The sequence below is a fragment of the Propithecus coquereli genome, unplaced genomic scaffold, assembly GCF_000956105.1.
Source record: "Propithecus coquereli isolate 6110/MARCELLA unplaced genomic scaffold, Pcoq_1.0 Scaffold728, whole genome shotgun sequence".
Lineage (NCBI taxonomy): Eukaryota > Metazoa > Chordata > Mammalia > Primates > Indriidae > Propithecus > Propithecus coquereli.
Window position 1 is genome coordinate 259987 of NW_012153374.1, and position 10153 is coordinate 270139.

The 10153-nt window shown below is 39.9% G+C and overlaps 1 pseudogene; it reads right to left on the bottom strand.

The window, feature by feature from the left end:
- Nucleotides 1-2351: 2351 nt before the first annotated feature.
- On the bottom strand, nt 2352-8973 carry LOC105824241 (annotated as a pseudogene).
- Between the last annotated feature and the right edge of the window lie 1180 nt (nt 8974-10153).

Here is a 10153-nt window from a genome sequence, read left to right on the forward strand (position 1 = left end):
TGGTTTCTTTATGTTGGGATTCTATTTTCTCTTCTATTCCCTTCAGTTTCCTTACAATCCATAATCAGAATTCTTCCTCTGTCAGTTTAATCGTATCATGTACATTGGTATCTGTTGATGGAGATCGAATATTTTCTTTTGGAGGTGACTTTTCTGTCTGATCTTTCATGTTTTCTGTGTTCTTTCACTGATTCTTTCTCATCGGGCTACTTTGTCAAGGACTGGATGTGCTATCACTGGTTTATGCACTTAATTTGGGGGCTCCAAAGGGATGTTCCTTGGCAGAGCTGAAGAGATGTTCCCTGGTCTTGTTCTGTCTTGGTGGGGTTTTGGCCTGTTGGGTTATCTCTGGCCTGTTGTCTGCTCCTTCTGCTTACAGACATTGGTGAGTTTCTTTTCCTTGCTTAGCTTTCCAGGAGTTGGGTCACTTTTGAGTGTGTGACTCCGCTATCGACTGCTTGGTTGAGGTGGAAGGCGCTGGCTTTAGTTGTGAGGTTGCTCTCTCTTTTGTTGCTTCAATTTTGCATGGAGGAGTCAGTTGTGAAGGTATTCCAGAACCTTTGAATTGAGCTCTAAAATTCCAAATGGGACATACAACAGCCTGAGTCTTTGGGAAATGTTTTGCCACCCCCAAGCGCTACTTGAGCCTTGTTACCACTTAAGATGTGGTTAGAAGAGCAGCAGGAATCAGCGTGCCTGAGGCAGTATACTTCAGAAATTGCTTGATCTGTAGGTAGGCGAGAGCTGCTAATATGTTATTCAGGGCTTATTAGGCACTCTTGTGGAGGAATTCCTAATGGGTGTGTCAATTGGTGCAATTGCTAAGGACTCTGGTCGAGATTTTCCTTCCCAGACCAGTAGCCCCTAAGATGACAACAGTCTCGGCACCAAGTGCAAGCTTTTGTGTTATGTTCTTGTCAGGTGTTCAAAACCGTTCAGCTGCATCATGTCAACAAACTGTCTCCTTTTGCTTAGATCCACGGTCATACAGATTCAGGCTAGTCCTATGGGGAAAGTATTTTTTCTCCTTTCTCCCTACCTTCAGGGGTGGGCTCTGTCCTTGAGAGCTGTGGGAGGGACGTTCGCTGAGACTGTCATAAGGCCCGGCCTGAAAAACATCTTCTCTCGTTTCTTTCCTCTTCCGAGGGTGGGTTTTCACCTGTCAGAGGGGTAGATAACCCCTCAGACTGGGGGAAGGGCACTTCCTGGGGCTACCTGTCGTCTCAGCTCAGGAAGTGGCGACCCTTATTATTCCACCCCTTCAAGGGCAGGGTTGACTAGCTTGTAAGAAGTACACACTTCAGGGCTGCCAGAAAATCCCTGCCTAAGGCCCCAGAGGGACCCAGACCAGAAAGCAGCCTGTCCCGCTATTCCACCCCAGAGGATGTGGGGTCAGTCCCTTTGGTACGCAATATCAGTGGTCAGATCACAGTCAAAGGTCATCCATCACCCCTACAGGGTCACAGTCTAGAGAACAGCTTTCCTTGTTTCTCCGCACTACCAAGGGTGGGGAACTAATTCTTTGGGAGGAGGTGCTGATTACCAAGTCACTGCGAAAATGAGGCTACAGGACCCCGCTGGAAAAACAGCCTCCTTCACTCTCTACTCGGCCCTTCCCATAGTAGAGTCTGTCTGTTTGGCTGGCAGCTCTAGCTACGAAGTCACAGCAGAGAGGTGACTACGTGTCTCAGCTTGAAGAGCGGCCTCCTTGGTCACTAGACACTCTTAGGGGCGCGTCCTGTCTCTTTGGTGCAAAATAGCCCCTCTGTGGAGATTCAACAATCGCGCTCCTGCGGTCGTGCATTTCAGATATACACCCAGACACATACAGACTGGCAGAAATAGAGTAAGAAGGAAGGAGAAAGGAAAGAGAAGGAAAGAAGAAAAATGTGTGTGTGTGTGTGTGTATATATATATATATATATATATATATACACACAAAAAAAATAAAGAGTAAGAATTAAGAGAAATATGTATATAGAAAAAAAAGAAAGAAAAAAGAAAAGAAAAAGAAGAAAAAAAAACTACACAAAAAACGACCCCTTTACTACGTCTGGAGGCAGAGGCAGGCCCTTTGTCGCGATGCGTGGGGAGGGGCCTAGTCGCCTGTCGGAGGGGCTGGTTATGTCGTCTGGGATCACAGCACTACAAAAAATTTTAAAAAAGGAAAAATAAAAGTGGCCCCTTTACTCCTCCTAGTGGCGGAGGCCGGCCCTTTGGCGCAGTGCGTTGGGGTGGGGGACGAGTCGCCTGGCAGAGGGGTACTTATGTGTCCCCGGATCACAATTCTACTGGCGGTCTCCCTCAGTTCACCCTCAGTTCCCCGTCACCTTGGTGGACAGCGCCGGCGACTAAGTGGAACAGGGCCGCCGGAGACCGCTTGGAAACTCGGCAGCAATATCGCTCTTTCTCCCTTTTCCGCCCTTTTGGAGGCGGGGCTTGTGTCCGCGGCTGGGACAGACTGTGTGCAGATTCGGGAGAAAAAGTGGCTGCGCGCGGTACTCTCCTCCTCTCTCCTCCTCGCAGGGCGTGACCAGCTCTGCTGCAGAGGCAGCGGCTATGACTCAGACCAATGCCCAGGCAACAAGTCTACGCGGTCACAGGCTTTGGGTTCCCCGAATTGTGGCTGCCCACCCACTGCTAGTCAGCGCTGAAGCCGACTGCAACAGGAGGGCATGCGGAGCTGGGGTCCACCGTTGCTGACTCCCAGAGCTGCCTCCCAGGGCCTCCCGCCAAGCTCGCCTTCCACCCTACAGACAGCGACTCTGGACCGATCCGCGGGAGGACTCTGTGCTGTGTCCCTCCCAGCGCCCGCCGAACTTTCAGCGATTTCCACAGGCAGAGCCTCTTTTATGGAGTTTCCTTCCCCCGATCTAGTCCTGGCGGTCTCCTGTGGCAAGAAGCTGCCTCCAAACTCTCCCCTGTGGGCTTGGGCAGTGTCCGATCCAGGGAGCGCCCGCTTGGGTCAGTCCCTCCCCTCCGATGCCGACCCAGCGCCACTCCGGCGCATTCAAAATGGACCCTGCTCCTGTCTCGGCTCCCCACCTCTTGTCGCTTGTCGGTCTGTGCTACCACATCGCACTGACTTCTGGCACTTCCCTGCCTGCGTGGGAGTGGGGTTTGGTAAAGGAAGAGCCAACTTCCTGTGAGTCAGATCTCACTGCCCAGGCCAGCCCGCTGCCAGGCGCAGCCGTCCCGTGCTGCCCTTCCCCTTTGTCCCACACTCTCCAGTATTTGTGGGCGCTTTTCTAATTCACCTTATTTTTCCCGCAGCACTGCTTGTCCGTCGCTGCTTCTCTGTAGGTTCACGAAGCTGATCCTGTGAGAGAGCACCTCACTCATGTGTGGGTGTCCGTGTTCTTCACCTCCCACTCTGGGAGCAGAGAGCCAGGAGGTCATCCCTAATCCACCATTTTCCCGACCTCCACCTCATTGTTGTTTTAATTCACATTTCCCTGATGACATATGTTGTTGAGCATCTTTTCATATGGTTATTTGCCATCTGTGTATCTTCCTTGGTGAGTCATCTGTTCAGATCTTTTGTCCAATTTTTTTTTATTGGGTCTGTTTTCTTATAGTTGAGTTTTAAGAATTCTTTGTGTATTTTGGGCACAAGTCCTTTATCGGATGTGTTTTATAAATGTTTTTCTACCAGTCAGTGGCTTTTCTTTCTATTCTCCTTACAGTGTCTTCCCGAATCTATGGTTGGTGTATGTCATTAATTTTTAAAAATTCTCAATCATTATACAGCTTTAGCTATATGGGGGTCTTCTCTAGTTCCATACAAGCATAGAATAATTTTTCTAGATCTGCAAAAAAATGATTTTGGTATTTTAATAGGGATTGCACTGAATCTGTAGATCACTTTGGGTAGTATAGACATTTTAACAATGTTGATTCTGCCGATCCATGAGCATGGTATGGTTTTCCATCTGTTTATGTCCTCTGCTATTTCTTTCCTCAGTGTTTTATAGTTCTCCCTGTAGAGGTCTTTACCGCCTTAGTTAAATATATTCCTAGGTATTTTATTTCTTTGTGGCTATTGTGAAGGGTACTGAGTCTTTGATTTGGTTCTCAGTTTGACTGTTGTTGCGTATATCAATGCTACTGATTTGTGTACATTGATTTTGTAACCTGAGGCTTTGATGAATTTGTTTTTCAATTCCAGTAATCTCATGGCAGAATCTTTGCAGTTTTCTAGATATAAGATCACATCTTCAGCAAAGAGCGATAGTTTCAACTCTTCTGCCCCCATTTGGATGTCCTTTTTTTCCCTTCTCTTGTCTGATTGCTTTGGCTAGGACTTCCAGCACTATGTTGAATAGAAGTGGTGATAGTGGCCAACCTTGTCTGGTTCCATTTTAAGTGGGAATGCTTTCAATTTTTCCCCATCCAGTATGATGATGACTGTGGGTTTGTGGTATATTGCTTTTATCATTTTCAGGTAAGTCCTATCTATGCCTATTTTGTTAAGTGTTCCTGTCATAAAAGCGTGCTTACTTTTGTTGACTGCTTTGTATGCATCTATTGAGAGGAAGAAGACAAGTCTTAACAAATTTAAGAAGATTGATATCATACCAAGTATCTTTTCTGACAATAATGGAGGGAAATTAGAAATCGATAGCAGTAGGAAAGCAGGAAAATTCATGGATATGTGTAAATTAAACAACAATTGAAAAACCAGTGGATAAAAGAAGAAATCAAAGGGGAAATTAGAAAATATATTGAGCCAAATAAAAATACAATATGCCAAAACTTATGTGAGGAAGCAAAAGTTGTACTAATAGGAAAGTTTATAGGAATAAATGCCTGTATTAAAAAAGAAGAAAGATCTGAAATAAACAACCTACCTTTACACCTTAAAGAAATAGAAAAACAGAACAAACTAGGCCCAAAGTTAGCAAAAGGAAAGAAGTGATAAAGATTAGTATAAAAATAAATGAAAGAGATAGAAAAACAATAGAAAAAAATCAACAAAACTAAGAGTTGGTTTTTTGAAAAGATTAAAAAATTTAAAAACTATTAGCTAGAATAACTAAGAAGAAAAGAAAGAAGACTAAAATAAATAAAATCAGATATGAAAGAGGAGACATTGCAGCAGAAATAAAAAGAATCATGAGAGATTACTATGAAGAGTTATAATCCAACAAATCAGATAACCTAGAAGAAATGGATGAATTCCTAGAAACATACAACCTATCAAGACTAAATCATGAATAAAGAGAAAGTCTGAAGAGATCTATAAATAGTAAGGAAATTGAACTAGTAATAAAAGATTTCCCCAAAAGGAAAATACCAGGGTGAGATGGTTTAACTGGTGAATTCTATGAAACATTTGAAAGAAAATTAATGCCAATCCTTCTCAAATTCTTTCAAAAAATTGAAGAGGAGGGAACACTTCCAAATTCATTTTATGACACCAACATTACCTTGATACTAAAGCCAGGCAAAGACATCACAAGAAAAGAAAACTACAGAACAATATCTCTGATCAATATAGATGCAAAAATCCTCAATAAAATACTAGCAAACTGAATTCAACAGCACATTAAAAAAATCATGCACAATGTTCAATCAGGATTTATGCCTGGGATGCAAAGGTAGTTCAACACACACAATTATATAATTAATATATATTGCACCACATTAACAGAATGAAAGAAACAAATCATATGATCATCTCAATAGATGAAGAAAAAGCACTTGACAAAATTTGACATTCTTTTGTAATAAAAACTCTCAACAAATTAGGTATAGATGTACTTCAACATAATAAAGGCCATATATGATAAGCCCACAGCTAACATCATATTCAACAGTGAAAAACTGAAAGCTTTTCCTCTGAGATCAGGAAGAAGATAAAGATACCATACCCTCTATCACCACTTCTATTTGACATAGTACTGGAAGTCCCAGCCGGAGAAAATAAGCAACAAAACAAAATAAAAGGAATTCAAATCAGAAAGGAAGAAATTAAATTATCTCCATTTGCAGATGACATGATCTTACATACGGAAGACCTTAAAGACTCCACAAACTGTTACAATTAACAAATGAATTCAGAAAAGTGGCAGGATACAAAATCAACATACAAAAATCAGTTATATTTCTATACTCTAACACCATACTTTCCAAAAAGGAAATAAAGAAAATAATTCCATTTACAGCAGAATCAGAAAGAATAAACTACATAGGAATAAACTTGAGGAGGTGAAAGACTTGTACACTGAAAACTATAAAACATTGATAAAGGAAATTTAAAAAGATACAAACAAATGTAAAGACATCCTGTGTTTATGAATTGCAGGACCTAATATTCTTAAAAATGTTCATACTACCCATAGCAATCTATAGATTCAATGCAATCGTTATCAAAATTTCAATGCTATTTTTTACAGAAATCTAAAAATAATTCTAAAATTCATATGGAAATACAAAAGTCCCCAAATAGGCAAAGCAATCTTGAATAAGAACATAGTTGGAGACGTCACACTTCCTGATTTCAAAATATAAAGCAATAGTAATTAAAGTGCATGATATTGGCATATAGACACACATATAGACCAATGAAATAGCATAGAGAGCTCGGAAATAAATCCACATATAGATGATAAACTTATCTTTGATAAGGGTACCAACAGCACACAATGGAGAAAACATCATCTCTTCTGTGAATGGTGTTGGGAAAACTGGATATCCACAAGCATAGCTTACATTATACACAAAAATCAACTGAAAATGGATTAAAGACTTAAACATAATACCTGCAACTGTAAAACTCGTAGAAGAAAACATAGGGGGAAAATTTCATGACATTGGTTTTGTCAAGGATTTCATGGATATGACATCAAAAGCCCAGGTAACAAAAACAAAAATAAACTTTTGGGACTATGTCAAACTAAAAATCTTCTCCATAGCAAAGGAAACAATCATCAGAGTGAAAAGGCTACCTATGGGTTGGGAGAAAATATTTGCAAACCATTTATCTGATATTAATACAATATATCAGGAACTCCTACAATTCAACAGTAAAAAAACTAATAACTTGATTTTAAAAATTGTCTATAAAAACTTGAATAGACATTTCTCCAGAGAAAGCATATAAGTGACCATCAGATATAAGAAAAGATACTGAACATCACTGATTATCAGAGAAATGCAAATCAAAGCCATAATGATATATAAACTCACCTCTGTTAGGATGGCTATTATAAAAATAAAAGATAACAAGTTTTGGTAAGAATGTGGAGACATTGGAACCCTTGTACACTTTTTGTGGGAATACAAAATGGTTTAGCTGCTATGGAAAACAGTATGGAAGTTCCTCAAAAAATTAAAATAGAACTACCATATGATCCAGTAGTCCCACTTCTGGGTATTTGTCTAAGAGAATTGAAATCAGGATCTTGAAGAGATATTATCAATCCATTGTTTATTGGGAAACAACCTAAATGTCCATTGACAGATGAATAAAGAAATAATATATATACAATGGAATAGTATTTCATTGTTTTTCTTTTTTATGTAAAATGTATTTATTATTAGCTTTTGAAACCTTAATATAAGTGTGATTTCTGAAAGGCTTTTACAAATACTGAAAATAGCTTACAGGTTCTCTTTCTTCTTTTAAGGATCTTTGGAGATAAATAAGAACTACTGGATTTGATGATTGCAAGTTATCATGGAAGAAGAAGAAAATTCAGTGATAACTCAAAAATTATAATTCATGTTAAATTATAAGTCTTGATTATTTTTACTTTTTCACAAAATGTCCAATATAGTCTTTAAAAGATGTGAAAAACATTTTTGCATTTAGATAAACATCTTAAAATATAAGGTAAGACTACAAAACAGTGTGAAATATTTTTCTCTGTCATTCGTAAACTGGATTAGAAGGCAATCCTCAGAATTCCAGAACTGTTGTAGAGATATTATTTTCCTTTACAATCAGGATAAACTTCATCCAACAAGAAGTCAAGGGATCTGGATTCCAGTTGCCATCTTGCATGGTATGATCTTGAATAAGTCTCTCAACTCCTGGATATCAGAAGCCCCATCACAGAATGAAAGATGGTAAATCAGGTCATCTTGAATACTCTTTCCAGCTCTGTTATTTTGTAGTGCCATGAAATCAGAATAGCATGTTCCAGGCTGTTTGTGGTCAGGGATTTTAGAACCTATATAGTAATGCACGATACTTTAAAAATTTCTACTTTTTTGACTCTTATTTAAATATATACATATTTTCCCATGTTCTTCCATGCATTCAAATATATTTTCCTATTTAACAGACTCTTTGTCATTAGCAATAAAAAAGCTTCCCAATGATGCATTCTTTTTTATTAAACTTTATTTATTTATTAATTTAGAGACAGGGTCTTGCTCTTGTTTGGGCTGGTCTCGAACTCCTGACCTCAAGTGATCCTTCTAACTCGGCATCCCAGAGTGCTAGGATTACAGGCATGAGCCACCGTGCCTGGCCTCCTTTCATTTCTTGCTTTTGTTTCTTTTTGGCTTCCTGTTTTTAACTTCTCCAAGATCTCCTCTGGAGTTGTGGAGGCCAAAAGTTTCACCACCTTTTCACAAGATTCACCCCCCTTATCCAAAACCACATCATTCTTCCTGAGTTCTAAGACCTTGGAAAGATATCAACAGAGCTCAGCATTAGCTTCTCCCTCTGATGGAGGTGTTGCAATAGCTACATTTATGGCGTCTGCTGTCAAATCTGTTACAGCATTTTGTTTGTAGCCAGGTTTGGCATGGATGGCTATGGTAACACAACCTTTATGAGCAACAGCCACAGGAGCTAAGGGAGGAAGTTGTCTCTCTGGTTCCTTGTTCTGGCTTTTACCCACTGGCTTCGTTCGTCACGCCAGCCTTCTTAAGCATCTCGGCACCAGAAGGGAGCTGAGCAGAGACCCGAGTGCCTGGTGCTGCCCCAAGCTGCCTGAGCCCACACCCGAGCCACAACATCCTGGCCTGGGGAGGCGTGGGGCAGGGTATTCCATTGTTTTTCTTACTGCTTTCAACATGTACTCTTTTTATTTGTCTTTCAACATTTTTGATATAATGTGTCTGCATGTGCATGTCTGTGTTAATCCTACTTGGATTTTGTCAAGCTTCTTGTGTTCATAGATTAATGCTTTTCATCAAATTAGGGAAGTTGTTAGCCTGTATTTCTTGTAATATTTTTTCTGCCTCTTTCTCTTTTTTTCTCTACTTCTGGTACTCCCATTGCACATATGCTGGTGTGCTTGATGGTAGTCATATTGCTCCAAAGCTCTGTTCATTTTTCTTCTTTGTATTTTCTCTCTGTTCTTCAGATTGCATAATCTCTATCGATCTGTTTTTTGGTTGAATATTTTTTTTCCTTTAAATTCCAATCTACTATTGATCCTCTCTAGTGAATTTTTCATTTTGGTTATTGTACTTTTTCATTCCAGAATTTCCATTTGATTATTTTAAAATAATTTCTATTTATTTATATTTTGTATTTAGGAGGTGTCATCATAGCTTCCATTATGCATAACTTCCTTTAGTTCTTTGAACATATTTGTAATGATTACTTTGAAGTCTTTGACATCTGGGCCCTCTCACATCAGTTTCTGTTGCCTGCTTCACCCACCCGTCCTTTAGTATATGGGTCACACTTTCCTGTTTCTTTGCATGTCTCATAATTTTTGTTGAAAACTGGCCATTTTAGGTAATATACTGTAGCAACACTGGATACTGATTCCCTCCCAACTCTGTTGATTTTTTTTTTTTTTGCTTGTTTTTTGTTTGGACACTTGTTTTGACTATTTTAGTGAAATCTATTTCCTCCACAGTGTGATGCCTCTGCAGCCTTGTCAGAGTTCTCTTTGACTGCCTCTTTCACTGATTTCTGTTAAGATGTCTGCCTCTGTTGGTATTACAGCTGCTAGTATTCACTAATTGCAGGATCATTGCTTTGTTGTTTCCAATACTGCCTTGTGGCATAAATTGCTCCACAGTCTCATTCAGTTAAATTTAGACAGGAGTAACTTTAAGGACAGACTTCAAGGTTTCCTCTGATCCCAGGAGGGCTCTTATCTGTCTCTTTCCCTGGTAAAGTAGGTAGCCTATGATTTAGCTTGTTGCTTGCATAGGGGTACAAGCCTCCTAATTGCCTGCC